Raw genomic sequence first — 16,865 nt, forward strand, 5'->3', positions numbered from 1 at the left:
TACTATCGTACTCATGTATTTTTGTCATTACGAAAAATAGAATATATTCAACACATTTTAGTATGTTTATTGCTATTATAAAATAATACTATAGAAACTTCAGACGTAAACATGATAAGGCACTCAAATAATCAGACGTCGCCAAAATAATACGAAACTAAATGTCTTGCAACAAGCGCCACCTGGTGGTGGTAGTGCACAAACGGTACTTTCCATGTCATCAAAGCTGTCACAGTACGGAGGCATCGGAGCGTGAAAAGAGAATCACGTTGGCAGCATTATGACTTGTTATCAATCGCCGAGTCAACACCTTTGCTGAGGTATGTCTATGTTATATGTTTATTGTTTAATGTTTGTTTCGATGATTTGATAAAGAAGCACATAACTCCATGTTAAAAACTGAAAAGTTCTAGGCCCAGACCTAAACATAACTCATAAGGCTATTAGAACATGACTGTTTTATTGGACTATGCATGGTAAACCTAAATAGCTAAACATCTATTGTAAATGTATCCAGTACATATACAAGACATGTACAAAATTGAAATGTAGTGTTCAAATTATTTTTTAATTAAACACTGAGTGACAGATAGAGAATCTCACCCAAGTGTCTTTTGATATCAAATATATCAACATGAGTTGATAAAAGTGGAAAAATTCAGAGGCTTGCTGAGGATTTTTGCCACTTTTATCAACGAGTGTTGATATATTTGATGTCAAAAGACACGAGGGTGAGATTTTATTTATCATCCAACATCATTCTTCCAACTTTTTCAATTTGGAGACAGTAATTAGCAGTGTCTTCAGTGTAAAAAGTACTGCTAACAGCTTCAGTAGCAGAGCCATTAGTGATGTCATTTGATTGTGACGTCATGGTAACCAGTGAGTCACAATGGTCTGCAAAGCATTGTGATGTAATTTCATTGCAGCGATATCTACAGTGTAGATATCGCTTGATCTCATCCAAGCCATATCTCCTGTGGGAGCCAGTTTTGGATGATAATAACACTTAGGGACAATGTTCTAAACATTATCTCATCTTCATTCGGATGCCGGTAACAATGTATAAAGGGCTGTTTAGATATCTTGGGATACAAAAGAGATAGGAAAGTTATGATTCAAACCTGTAGCATAGTCTAAATACAGTTTCATTTGTGCAGCAAGTTGCATTGTGCATGATAGCCTATGTAGATCTAACGCACATGGGCCTACTGTATTTAAAAAAATGATTGATCGCTGCAGTGTATTTGGTGCGGCAAAGTAATTGAGGGATCACAGATCCCACTTAGCCTAACCTTTTGGTGACTTATTCAGTCCTTAGGCATTCCATGAGGCCTACTTCCTTCACCTACAATGACTACATGTTTTGAATTTAAAAGGGCAGTACAAGCAAGATTGATTCATGTTGCTCTTTTTGTTGTTGAGTAATGCAATTTTCAACAAATTTATATCAATCTACCATGTTCAATCACCACAATGGTTAAGTTATTTCTAAGTGCATATATAAGAGAGTTATTCTCTACACATACTGTATTTTGTTATAAAAAAATTTTTACCACATGATATAAGGTATATTTACATTTAGAACACACTGAACACACGGTATGTGTACCCTCGCGACTCGTGTTTCCGTGGTATTAAGAAAAGCATTACTATAAACCAACTCGCTGACTTTGACAAGTAATAAATGTGAAATAAATCGTTAGAACACTCACCTTTACACCATTTAATTACAAGGAAACATCATTTTGTCCACAAATGCCTCCGTATCGGCTGCTGTACAATAGCGGCCATTTCTACACAACTTGTAGTGACGTCATATGTTTCCGTGGTAAAGTTCATCGGGTCAAGCTACGGGTGGTTAGCACATGCCACGAGGTCAAAGTTCTTTGGTATCGAAAGTAATGTTCCCAAGGCACTTCGAAACGTAACAAAATACAAATAACACTGTACTTAATTATGAAATATGAAATAACTGTCACTTGAACACAAATTTTCAGATTATTTACAGTTTATGATCAACACGAATTTCGTTATTCTTCTTGGTGTCTGCAAGGTAGACTGTGACACGGACAGAAAAACACATCATGTCTACGAAGAAAGGAGATGTCACAACAGTATTTTAAATGCACCCGGTGTTCACAATTCCCATGCATGCACTGTCCACACTTAGTGAACTCAACATGTGGACATCGCCTCAGTTCATCTGGCTGAAACTTTCCGCATACACAACACTTGGCGTCAATATCGTTGATAGATTCAGAATCTGATTGATCGTCGCTTGAGATAAGGAGCTTATCAATCCCAGATGGTCCAGGTTGTTGGGATGACACAACAGTGGGACGTGTAGCTGATTTCCTTATACTGTCCTGCTTATCCTTGCTAGTAGACTTGGTAGTCGTGTTAACTGTTGTCAGTTTAGATGTCTTTGGCTTCGCAGTTGATTTTAATGCCTTGCTTCCTACGTTTGTTGACTGTTTGGACTGGTTGATGTAAGCCGTGACTTGACATGAAATATCTGTTTCGGTAATTGCTTGTCCACCAACGAACTTATGGATAAGAACGTCTTGGCTTCGATTTCTTAATGGTAACAACAGGTAGATGATCTTCAAAAAATCTTGAATCTGAGGGCTGTTCAACGATGTCAGGACATGTAACTGAAATTTCTGATGCTTTTTCCGCCTGTTGATTGGCAAACGTAGATGGCTCAGGAATGACTTGTCAATTGCCGTTAGGTCAAATGGATAAATACCTGAAATTTCCTGAAAGCACTGTGCAAGTTACTGGCAGACAGAGAAATCTTGTATGCCTTACAGGCCAAAGAACAGACGCTATATCGGTTAACTGTTCCAGAATTTGACCACTGCCATTTCCTACATTCTGAACTGAAAATCTTGGTGAAAGGCCCAAAGCACCCAACATCCGTGTGAGGTGGTAGAACAAACAGGATTATCCCCTGGTCAACAGCGTAATCTATCAGATGAGGGGTGATGTGAGACCTGTGGCCGTCATATAGCAGCAGAGTTTTCTTGTCACCTCCGACTTTGGCATACTTCACAAAATGGCCTGTCAACCATCGTTGAAATATGTCTTTATTGGACCATCCCGTCTCGCTAACAGTTCCACAAGTTCCAACTGTCGAACCATCTAAGAGATCATCGCGCATGGTGAACCAGGGAAAATGAAAAAAGGTGGAATCTTCTGACCCAATGCATTGCTGCATCCAAAAACAGTAACTGTAGAGGATTTCTCTGGGCAGATTTCAATTGGAACTTCGTCTGCAGATCCAATGATTTGCGGTGAAGAATGTGTGAGATTAATTCCCTTCTCATTGACGTTGTAGATCAGCTCTGGGCTTGACTTTAGGTCATACTTGTCAAGAACTGCTTCAAGTTGAGGAATATACTTGTTGATGCTCTCCTCAGATGTGGCAGTGGCTCGTAATTGAGACAATCCCCTTGGTCGTCATAACTTCAGTTCAGGCCATCTTCCCATCAACCCATAAAACCACTGCAGTGATAGTGATTTGGAATCATTACTACGTTTCTTGAGATTTATGGCATAGTCAGTTCCAAGACTGATAACCTGCGCCCTGGTATATCCATACCCTACTGAGGCTATAAGCTTTATGTGGTCGACAAGGCTTGCTTCTTCTTCTTGGGAAAATAATGGGCCTGGTCAAGAGGACAAACGTTCTGGGGAAGTAATGCCTTTAGTTCTGTCCCTCAGAGTCTGGTCGGCACAGAGTACTTCCTGGCTGCTTTGTAGACAGAAGAACCTCGTTCAACCACTTCCAGATAGGCTTCTTTCAGTTGTGTTGGACTATAAGGCCGGTACTGTCGTTTGCGTCTCGCAGGATTATCCTACAAAACACGATAAACGATATAAGATATGGCCCTACTCAGCTTCCATAGTTTTAAAAATTGAGCGGGTATTCCCCTTAGTAGTCACGTGATACACATTACTGTTTACATCAGCTAGCAGACGAACTTCTCTTGCTGAACTTATGAGTTGAATATTTTTTACTATCTCATTTTTTATAATGGTACAAAAAGTGCATTACGTGCAGAAGGTTAGTTTTAGTTAGTTTATCGTAATATAAAGCTGTACTTACGTAAATAGGTGCAATTCTGAACATTTTTCGCTTGGAGCTGTCACGATCGAGTTGTCAATGTAAACAATCGCTATGGGGCGCAAATCCGTGCAAAAATACCACGGATTGGTGAGTACCACGGAATGATGTGTCGGCAGGATATTGCATCCATGATATATGAAAGATAAAAACTATTAATGCATTTTCTATGAATGGTTGTCAGAACAAACCAATGATCTATTCAATATAGGCCTCACTGATTTCAAACACTAAACACATCAATGGAGTGATCTACCATTTCTAATGGAGCGGGTTTTATCCTGCATGTGTTGGTGTGAAATACGACATCCAGTTAATTATCAATAAAATATGGCAGTTACATTGAAAAAGTTTGGATGGGGAAAAAATCAAAGAGAATCTATTCTCTTGTTTCCACTTCATGTTCATTGTTTCCATACCACAAACTGGCTCTTGTTGGTTCATAAGTGTGTAGTTTTGTCGATTTCTTGATGGGTCAAGGGAACTTCTTCGGAATCAGACAATGTATAGGATGGAATCTCATCTCACCCTAAAACAGCCCCCAAAACAGCGAAGCATTTTCACACTTATTGTGAACTTACTATTTTCCCTGTGAGAAAAATGTGTATATATTTTCTAACATTGATATTAACTAACTCTAAAATTGCATTTTGATTCAAATAAGAGAGAAAGTGATTTTTGCAAGCTCACTTCCCCTTTAAACATGTTAAATGTGCAAATGTTAATATCCATTTGCTAATATATTTTTATCGTGTTATGCAAACAAGATGACATGGTAAGTGATTTGCCTCCATGCCCACATAGTAAAGTGTAAATTATATGCCTTAAGGCTTATCATGTTTACAGAACAAATACACCTTGTGAAATAGAATGGATGGTGACAGCCTTTTGTTTATTTCATGTAACTGTTCTATTATGGTTAGATGTTAATATCTTGACTTCACTTAGTTTAAAGTTTAATACTCTTGATTCAGCTCAGCAAAATACTTATTTATGTTTAGGATCTCCTGAAATAACCCAGGAAACTAAAAGTTTGTTTTAACTGATCCATCATTGTGATGTTGAAGTCTGAGGCCTGGTTAAAATGCATTGGAGCCTTCTATTAAGAGTAACTTGGTATTCTTTTGAAGGAGTCCAAGAACTTTAGGTTTGTAGGCATCATGTTTCAAGTGTCAAGGTGTATTGTATTGTTATCAGGAATCTGATATTTTTTAGATATATATCTATGAGATCTGAGACATGTACACGATGGAAGGATTGCTACCACAATCAACCCTTTTTGTCTATAACACTGCTTGATACACATTGTATTTATAGATCTAAGTAAACATGGTAAACAGTGTCTCACACGTAGCTCTTGGACTAGCGGACATGTGACAGTTTCTAACACGTAGCTCTTGGACTAGCGGACATGTGACAGTTTCTAACACGTAGCTCTTGGACTAGCGGACATGTGACAGTTTCTAACACGTAGCTCTTGGACTAGCAGACATGTGACAGTTTCTAACACGTAGCTCTTGGACTAGCAGACATGTGACAGTTTCTAACACGTAGCTCTTGGACTAGCAGACATGTGACAGTTTCTAACACGTAGCTCTTGGACTATCGTACATGTGGCAGTGTCTAACATATAGCTCTTGGGCTAGCGGACATGTGACAGTTTCTAACATATAGCTCTTGGACTAGCAGACATGTGACAGTTTCTAACATGTAGCTCTTGGACTATCGTACATGTGGCAGTGTCTAACATATAGCTCTTGGACCAGCAGACATGTCACAGTGTCGAACAAATAGCTCTTGGACCAGCAGACATGTGACGGTGTCTAACACATAGCTCTTGGGCCAGCTCTTTGGCTCGCAGACTTTTGACAGTGACTTCTTTATTAACTTTATGATTTTGAACTAGCAGACTTGACAGTTTCTAACCCTTAACATTTTGGACAAGTTGAATATTGGCCATGTCTGAATTTAAGATCTTGGACAAGTGAACCAGTGGCTGTGTCAAACCTTCAGTTATGTATTGTGGTTATTATCCTGAGAAAGCCCAGCAGAAACAGTCCTACTAACTTTCCTGACCTGCCTGAACAATGGTTACCAACTGTAATGTGATAGATTGGTAGATCATTCCCTGTGTAAACAACACTGGTAGGTTCATCATATCAGTCAGATGCATGGATGTTCCTGTAACTGATCATAATGGTGTAATGTAAGCTGCTTCTTAAGCTTCAATTACATGCTTCAGCATAATATACCTATAACTGCCACTGAACTGTCACGATTTTACTATCTAGGGAGCAAGTAATACAAGGTCCCACTCCCAGGTCTATTTATCCTATAGCTGTGAAATAAGGACAGTTGTAGGTCTGACTTAAAGATCTGTCTGTCTCAGCAAGTTTGTCATTCAAACCCACTTTTAATTGTCCTCATATTATGGCATTTCAGAAGACATGAACAACTTAAAACATTTCTCTACCCTATAAAAGACAACTTTTTCTTAAAAACAAGCCATCATCCGAGTATTTACATTGTCTGTGTGATGTCACATCCCTCGTTATTACAGTGTTCAACACTAACAGTGGTCTGCTGGTCCAAGTTGAATATATTTCCTGAAGGACCAGTAAAATTAAATAAATGCTGGTCAGGTAGTCAAGTGTTATATTGGGAACGAACAAAGTAATTTAGGTTTGTACAAGTTTTGAGTGATCGACACAAACTTCTAAGCAAAACCAGCAACCTAAACGCCTCTGTATGGTACAGTGGTTACCTTCTTGGCTGGTTCGTCATTCTAATTGCACAATGAAGTGATACTTTTTAAACCACTTTTTGGTCAGGACCAATGTGTCTTGATCCAACAGGACCAGTAGATGTTTTTGTGTGCTGGTCGTTTGGATAAATTTTGGTCAGTATCAAACACTGTATTGCAAGAGAAGTCGCCAAAAACATGGCTGTCTGAAAACGTATCATGTTTAAGAACTTATAATCTGATGATATATTAATTGGGTCTAGAATAATTTCTGACTAATAACCATGATTACCAAAAGTAGTCAGAGCTTATCACAAAACATTGTAGTTTATGCCTGGCAGTTATGTATAGCAGTTGGTTATATTCATGTTATTCACTAATACTGATAGTTTGGGTGTGTATTTCATGATAGTTACGGGATTTTCTATCATTTTTAGCCACTAGAGGTAACATTTATAATTGGTTGATAACATAACCAGTACATAGATATCTAAGAGGAATTTTAAAACTGCATTTATATCAAAAGTTCTCCACATATGGCTTAGTGGAGTGGAATAGCAGTAATAAGCACCAGGCTAGCAAGCCCCAGTTGCTGAGATCGTATCCCTCTAGTGACCAGGTTGGTAGTCAGCCTTGGGACCAACAAGGTTTACAATATAACAGTGTTGTCACTACCCCTAGTGTACAGTACATACACCCTGTGCACTAGAAAGAACCCACTCGTCCAATGGTAGATGACCAGATGGTGGAAACACGAATAAATTCATACACCCGAAACACAAGCATCAAAACATGTAATGTCACCCTGGGCAAGTGATTTAGTTCAAATGTGCCTCTGTTCACCCAGCAGGGAATGGGTACCCGATATGTGAGGTGGATGTAAAAACCCTCTAGCGCCCATAGACTGCTTGGGTTATATACTCCCCAGGGATCATGGTCAGGGAAAAACAAAATGTATTGGAGCAGATCCTAGTACCGTGATATCTGCGGTATATAAATGTATAATACGGTAAGTCAATATTTTAAACATACGCGGGTTTCCAGGTTAGACCAGGTCCAAGCTTGTCCTCAGAGGCAACTTAATGGATTGGTTGGTCTGGCTTGGTAACTTGGTTGATGGCATTTCATCATACTCTGACAATTGGGATCTTTGCTCTAAATATCAATCACTGGGTTGACTTGATTGTTGTAGGCTTGCCATCATACAGCTGGAATATCTCTGAGTGTGGCATAAACAACAAACATGCACACAAGAGGGTAAATGGTACTGAGGACCTGATCCTGAATCCCCACAGAGGTGTATGACAATCAGTAGGACACGTTCCTTTGGAACCGGTCGTAATCATGGAAACATCAGCCATTAATGGATCACATTGATTATATTTTTCTACAGCAAAATACCTTTTCTGTAATCAGACTCTTTATACTCACCCCTGCTATACCTTATTCATTCAAATTATTATTACAAAATGACTGATCACATATTTTGTGATCAAACCATGGACAAAATAGTGATAAATTGCTGTTTGTGTTAACAGGGTTTGCCCTAGCCTCTTCCAACTGGGGGGTCATTATGACTCCTTGGCTGTACTACAGGGAGTCATATGTCTTTCTAAGGGGGCCATTGTAACAAAGTACTAATTGATGTTAGATTTTGTAATGAATTTAATTTTTAACTCAGTTATAGCGTGTGGTAACACATGGTTCCCAAAATTTAGTTACATTTTTAATGAACTGAAGTTGTTGGTGATGTGAATGATTCCCTGCATTGATCATGTTGATGTTGAAATCAAATATACAGTTGCATGTAGTCAGCCAGGGAAACTGTCAATATTGACTTGTCCAGTCTTGAAAGCCACGTGTTCAGAATATTGTAGACACACTATTTTTCAGTGCATGTATTGCAATATGTTCAACCTGAGTGTGGACTGGGGATGTGATTTTTTAAGCAAATTAAAAAGATACAGAAGGTCATGTTCATGTCAAATTATGACATGTCCACATGAATAGCCAGTTCCCATGCAGGCTAAATGTATCATACTACAGTGAAATTAACAATTGAATTACACGTAAGCTATTTGACTAAATAAGTACCAGTGTGTATGTCTTTTTGCATGATTTCGGTATAATTCTAACTTGCACAGACAACTAAATAATTCTACTTGAGCACCAGAAGGTTATCAGCTACATTGCCATTTTATCCTACTGGGTACCCATTCACTGCTGGGTGAACAGAGGCACATCTTGATTGACATCATGAGCATCGATCTACCTAATTGGGATATGATGACATGCAATCAGCAGAGCCTGACCACCCAATCCTGTGAGTCTCCTCTTATGACAAGCTTGGGTTGCTGAAAGTCATTTCTAAGCCAGATCTTCACTGGTACCATATAGTTATGTAATACAGTGTGGAACAGCTTGGTTACTTTATTGACTGGGCTCCTGTCTACCCAGGGGACAGGCAGTGGCTGATTTCTTATGAGCAACAATTGAATGACACTAAACTTGGCATTCATTGATATTTGAAAACAAATAGCGGACTAAGTGTGTTTGTGAAGTTGCTCTCACCTTAATTAACATCAGCAGGGAAGTTAGTTTGTTTTTTTTATTGACCAAACAAACTTTCGAAGAGTAGACATGTCCTCCATCAACACCTTTGGCGAGACAGCATTATCAGTGGTTCATATTGGGAAAGGGAGGTCACTCTAATTTCAATCGGGAACTATCTCCGTTGTTTTCGTATTTACAAAAAATGGCGTCAGTCACGCTGAACGTTGTTGTTGGTCCACTTATTATTAAGCCATCTAATCCCAAAGGTAAACTGTATTCTTAATTCAATGGTTGAAGACAATATATATTTTTCTTCCCATTCGTATAAACTTGTAGAAAATTAAAAACAATGCTTGCCAATGGAATTAATAACTCATGAATATTCGTTTTCAACAAATGTGGGCCCACTTTACTTTCTTAGAGATGACTGCAGGTGGGCCCACATTTTAGAAAGTCGATAGTTGTCACATGTTGACCACATTTATAAATCGCAAAGTTCCATTAACTTACTGATAACCATTTTCTATAATGTGGGCCCACATTGTTCCCATCATTTATGGTGATCAAAACAAGTGGGCCCTCATTTTCCGTCATAATGATTGCAACAGGTCAGGGGCCGCATTTATAAATCGCTAATCTTCATTAGGATGGCTCACTTATAACCATTTTCTAAGATGTGGGTCCACTCCGTCCGTGATATATATAGATCTTGTGATCGACACAGGTGGACCCACATTTGTAAATTGCTAGGCTTCATTTGGTTGACAAAGTCATTTAGTGGGCTCACATCTATAATTATTTTTTATGGATATGTAGCAATATATATTGTTCTCATTTTGTTACATTGATGGAAAATGTCTTTATAAATTATTTAATGTACCATACGTTTAATTACCTCCATGTAGTTACACAAAGTCTCATTCCAAAACCAAGTTTTGCAAAAATAGTTACAATGCAAGAAACATACTTCAAATTAAATTTGAGAGACACTAACATACAATCCTTGTTTCCATTACAGTATAACACATCAATCTAATCATAAATGTCGGTGGCGATATAAACCTGAAAATTATGTCTATACTTGAATCGAACTCGGTCATGATACAAGCCTATATGACCCCAAGAAATTTCCAGGAACTTGTTCCATAAAAGGAATAACTCATGAATATTAATGACCCCACAACCTAGTTTTGCGATGTCTGTACAAGTGAGTTCTGTAGTTCCTACGCATTTGTATATTCTAATATAATTAAAAGTCATAATACTCATTTTAAATAGACAAAATAGTAGTTTATAATACAGATCTTTGACGTAGTACATATCCTGTACAACAAGTGCATTTAGTTTTGAATGTAGGCCCACCTCGAACTTTCGATTAGGCAAGGGGAGTTAGCTCTCTTCTCGAACTACCGATAATGCGGTTTTGCCACACCTTTAACCTGATATAGTACAGAGTTTGACCTATATTTTGTACCTCCACCTGTTTCATAAAGTGCAAAACTAGCTTGCAGACCAGCAGTGGACCCAGTTCAGATACTTGATGTACTCGCCATAAGGACAAGTAGTAAGCACTGGATACAACTAATCTATGACATATTTTTCTAGCCATTGAATACCAGTGCTCAGCTGCCTATTGTGTCCTACGATGCTTATAGCTAAGTTCACTTATATATGTAATATGGGGCCCTGAAATGTTTACCAGAATACACTTGCAATTCTAGGCGGAGATATCACTACTGGCTGTTGCAGTACAAACTTCTCATATGAAAGAGAGTCCATCTTCCCGAGGCATTAAGGGAGCTAACTGACTTAAAAAAGACAATTTCCACCCTTGCCGAACTAGGCTGGAATTTCAGGGCTCAATCTTTGCTCCACCGGTGGCTATTACGAGTTATGTCCCATCTCAGTCCTCCCTATTGACCAATCACATTCCATTTTTCTTATCACTTGCATTTGCTTCAAACAAAATGGTGACACCCAGTCAAGACGATCTCATTGATAATTAAGATCTTTGGTGTAATAAATGATGCGAAGTGCATCAAGTCACTTGAATGCCTTTATTTAAAACCGGATAGATTAGTCATCTCCCTTACCTCGGACAGAGTCGTCATGGGGATGTACTGTTTAGTGTAAAACAGCTAAAAAAACTATTGTAAATGTAAGTCGAGTCACATGTTTATCATAAAGGATTAACATAAAAGGTTCATGAAAATCTGCCAGAATCTTGTAAAAGTTGCACTAAATTATGAACAAAAACAATCGATCTGTGTTTGGTATTTGGTATTTGCAAAACTTGAATTACAGTACTGAAACAAAAGCAGAACCAGCTGTCCCCATGTTTATCTACAGACTGTCAGTCTGCAATTGCATAGAGATGATTTGGTAGTGTTTTAACTGATAAAAATAGCCTATTTCCAATGTTTTTACTAAGTGGAATATATACAGACTGCTGACTAAGGCCGTAAATTTACTGACTACTGACTTGTGACAAAACATACGCACGCATGAAATAGTCATGCACAGAAGAACAATCCATGAATAACAATTAATTAAAACCTGTTGCTTCCTTATATTGTTAATGAAATCAGTGAGTGCTGGAGAAGGCAAGTGTAGGCGACACCCCACTGGGCCACACCCATGATGAGAATGCACCTAGGAGATGAACAAAATTGACCAAAACACAATGATAAATTGGAACAACTTATATGTCATTCAAAGTAGTCTTTTGTAATACAAAGTAATGATTTTTGGTAGCTAATTTTACAAACTGAACACTAGCACCCTATGTTTGTCGTAAGAGGCGACCCATTGAATTGGATAGTTAGACAAACGTCTAAATCATCATTTTACTAACTGCCTTCTTGGACGACACTTTTTTTATTTCTTGGTTTACGGATTTCAAACTCATTTGAAGAGTGAGGCAGGCCAATTAAAAAAAAAAGAAAAAAAAAAGCCTCTCACATTTTTTTTACCTGAATTTTGTCCTAAAAAGTTAGGTAGGTATGAAAAAAAATATCCTGGCGTAATAAAAGTAAAATAACTCAATTTTTCAAGAACATTTTATTATATCCCTGGCACTCAGCTTGTGCAAGGATGGCAACATAACAATATTCGTGTCATGGGTGGAAATGCATGAAAGACGCTGCTATTTTGACAGCATGGGCAGCGTTTAACTCTTTCAACACCAGCCAACCAGAAGATTACTGCTGTGACACCAAGTTCCCAGAGACTGTTGTGTGATAGATGAAACCAACATTTATCAAGGAATTATCTGCTGAAATTAACATCTTTGCTACTACATGTTTGGCCATACACTATTTGAAAGGTCTAATTAATCCTGTTGTTTATAAATATGAAAGTTATGTGTATTTCATTATTTAAATAATTCATGAACAACTAAATAAAGTTTGTTTTCAATAAATAATAACGTCCAAATTAAGCGCAAATCTAACAATTTTTTCGGCAAATATAAGAATTCATAAAATCCACTTACCTATTTCTTTTTAATTGTCATTTGTTTACGTTGTTGGAACATTATTTTAAAAAGAATTACAAATAATATCTGTCATCACCCATTTCCCGATGATAGTGGCTGTCAGCTCACTAACATGAGGAAATACCTCGGTTTTCAAAGCTTCGTATGAATAACACATACGTCCTGCCATGTCAGTATACATTAAAAAAACTTATATTGTTTCACCGACAATATCTGCTACAAGTTTCATGGTTTGGTCATAATTTAAGCACGTGACCTAAGGCAGCTAATCAAATTACAGCAACGATAATTTTCAGACTTTGGCGAAAGGCTTGGGTTAAATCATGTTATTCTGAACGTTTTAGCATGAAATCGCGATCTATATTAAAAATATGGAACTTTATGGATGCATAGAGCTAGGTTTCGAGCTGTGACAAAGATTTCTTATGCATATATTTTGGCATTAAGACATCGTGTCCGAGCCGAGAAATCGAGGCGACGAAAGCCGAGATGTCATTTGACTTACGATATGCGATCGCATGAAAAGTTGGAAATACTCACTAAGATGTCAGTTTGGCAACTTTTATAGATATATTTTTGATGATTTTATTACTTTGTAAATAAAGACGTTTCAGCGCGTGAAACGTCTTTATTTTGCTATTTGACATCTTCGATGAGGACCCGTTGTCGAAGTGTGTCTGAGAATTTTATTTTCAATAACATTGCGGGAAATTGTGTCAACTGAATATATTTTTAATCTATAGATAAAAAAATGATAAAAACAAATGGAATACGTATTTCACCAGTTTTTGTTTGTTGTTTAACGCCACACTCAGCAATATTCCAGCTATATGACAGCGGTCCGGAAATAATCGAGTCTGGACCAGACAATCCAGTGATTGACATCATGAGCATCAATCCATGCAATTAGGGATCAATGACATGCATCAAACCAAGTCAACGAGCCTGACCACCTGATCCTGTTAGTCGCCTCTTACGACAAGCAGTTTGCCTTGTGTGGCACATAGAAATCTGATGAAGGAGGTACAAAATAATGTATGATGTTTGTGACTGCTGCACTCAACTAGAGATCTCTTGGAATCAGTGTGTATGGAACGGTGTTAGAAATTAACATAATCCATGACTAGTAAGTGACCAAACATGTGATATTCTTGGCGGGGGGATGCTGGGATTTTGTATCGAGATTTGATATTTTTTTCAGTTTCAACTGCAAAACTATATATGTATATATTTAAAACCATGAGCCTGAGCAGTTTCAACTGCAAAACTATATATTTAAAACCATGAGCCTGAGATGTTTTTGAAGCAAAACACCTTTCAATAAAGTCATTTTTGTGGCAGGCAATTTCTTTATTTGTCCAAGAGTCCGAAGCATATTTTTTTCAATAATATCCCCCCCCCCCATCAAGGGCTAAGTAAAATGTAGAAATCATAAACCCTGTTGAGTTATTCAGTCTGAGAGTAAAGTCAACTTTTTATGTTGCGTGTGAAGTGAATCTCTGAGCTGACTCTCTGGAGTTACTTGTGACTGACCATCATATAGCTGTGTGTAGCTTGGGTGTCATGTGTAATCTTCGCAGCCAAGATCAGACAGGATTCATTTCATGATAAACTGCAACTTGATATAAACAGAGGAGTGTTCAACATGTTCAATGAGTCATGGTTATTTAGACTCTAATATGACAATAAATGTTTAGTGACATAGCTTATGAAGATGTTTAGGCTCTGAAGCAATGAGATCGATGTGGGGTTATCATGGCATTGTCTTTACCATATGAGCCCAAATATAAGGGGCCTCCCATAGGAGTGCCAGAAGCCTGTGATCATGGGTTTGAATCCTGGCTTCCCTGATTATCAACACCATAACCCATGCTGGTCAAATTATGGGTTTCATCAAAGTATACTCACACGCAAAAGAAACGCAAGTGGTTTTAAGCAAATAGGTATCAAACACGGAAACATAAATTGATACAAGTTTTAGCATGTAGTGAAGCCTGATGGTGTTATCAATATTTTTGGTTGCATTTTGGAAGCCCCGAGTTAAAACGCAACATAAAAAACAAATCGCCAAAACACACCATTTCAATGAATATGTGGGTATCATGCACCCATTTCTCGCGAAATCGAAAATGCACGAACTGTCACGAACTGTAGTGGGTATAAAACTGTGGCCGATTCTTGGACCTACCACTCCTTGGTCAACAATGCCACGCCTAACTCAAATTCAGAGAAACCAGACTATCGGACGTTTGGAAGCTGGAGAGTCTGTCCAAGATGTTGCCCGTCATTTCAACGTTAACATAACCACAATTTACCGTCTCCTGCATCAATACAATGCTACACAGACCACAGATGACCTTCTTCGGAGCGGTCGTCCTAGGGTCACCACACCTCGACAAGATCGGCAGATTACCCGTCAACACCAGCGACATCGGTTCCTAACTGCAAGTGAAAGTGCTCGACAGACCATAGGAACACATAATCGACACATTAGCTGGGACACTGTGATCTGACGTCTCCGTTCCAACAACCTCAGATTTCGCCGACCAGCACGTCGTCCTGTTCTCCAACCACGGCATCGACAAGCACGACTTCAGTGGGCACAGGGTCATCACAATTGGCGTCATTGTGAGTGGAGGCGTGTCATCTTCTCTGATGAAAGTCGCTTTTGTGTCTCCCATGCAGACGGAAGAGTCAGAATTTGGCGGCGATGAGGTGATCGTTTCGCTGACAGAAACGTTGTGGAAAGGGATCCATGGGGTGGACCTAGCGTCATGATATGGGCAGGTATTGGACTTAATGCGAGACTTGGACCCATGTGCTTTGAATGTTGGTCAAGGTCGGGGACACGGCGTCACTGCTCAGCGGTATATCGACCAAGTGATCAGACCCCACGTTGTTCCATTTTTTGCACAACATCAACAACACATTTTCCAGCAGGACAACGCTCGTCCCCATGTTGCCAGAGCTACCATGGCCTTTCTGCAACAACACAACATCCGTGTTCTGCCGTTGCCAGCCCTCAGCCCTGATCTGAACCCCATCAAACACTTGTGGGATGAGGTTCAAAGGTGTCTGCACAATGTGCGCCCAGTCCCTACAACTGCCGATGAACTACGCACAGCTGCTCGGGCCTTCACAAATCACAATGTACAGGAGATGTGTGGCAGTGATCAATGCTAATGGTGGTCACACCAGGTATTGACTGACATTTTGGGTATTGACCCGAAACTGTGTAAGCCCTTAACATTTGAAAAAAACAATTATGTCATCTGCCTTTTAATCCATTAAACTGTAGTATTTCTTGTCTTCTTTCTTGTCTTTACTGTTGAAAATAAATAACATGTATACTGCATACTCGACTTGCGTTTCTTTTGTGTGTGAGTATAGTAAACATCTAGGACAGGCTTCACTTCAGGCTTTCCTACACATCAAACTGACGCCATAATATATGTAGAGTGCCGTATTACTCAGATGCAGGTTTATATTGTGTGCCGTAGTACTCAGATGCAGGTTTATATAGAGTGCTGTAGTACTCAGATGTAGGTTTATATTGTGTGCCATATTACTCAGATGTAGGTTTATATTGTGTGCCTTATTACTCAGATGCAGGTTTATATTGTGTTCCGTATTACTCAGATGTAGGTTTATATTGTGTGCCGTATTACTCAGATGCCGGTTTATATTGTGTGCCGTATTACTCAGATGCAGGTTTATATTGTGTGCCTCATTACTCAGATGCAGGTTTATGTAGAGAGCTGTAGAACTCAGATGCAGGTTTATATTGTGTTCCGTATTACTCAGATGCAGGTTTATATTGTGTGCCGTATTACTCAGGTGCAGGTTTATATTGTGTGCCGTATTACTCAGATGCAGGTTTATATTGTGTGCCGTATTGCTCAGATGCAGGTTTATATAGAGTGACGTATTACTCAGATGCA

At 38.7% G+C, this 16,865-nt stretch overlaps 1 protein-coding gene across 1 annotated transcript in view; it reads left to right on the forward strand.

Annotated features, from left to right (window-relative positions):
- The first annotated feature begins 181 nt into the window (after positions 1-181).
- LOC124145820 (solute carrier family 45 member 3-like) overlaps positions 182-16,865 on the forward strand; it is a 53,852-nt gene continuing 37,168 nt past the window's right edge. Inside the window, exon 1 of the mRNA XM_046515761.2 lies at positions 182-320. The gene's annotated coding sequence lies outside the window, so the exon portion shown is untranslated. The remainder of the gene's footprint in view (positions 321-16,865) is intronic.

This window comes from Haliotis rufescens, unplaced genomic scaffold, assembly GCF_023055435.1.
Source record: "Haliotis rufescens isolate VD_foot unplaced genomic scaffold, xgHalRufe1.0.p SCAF_6, whole genome shotgun sequence".
Lineage (NCBI taxonomy): Eukaryota > Metazoa > Mollusca > Gastropoda > Lepetellida > Haliotidae > Haliotis > Haliotis rufescens.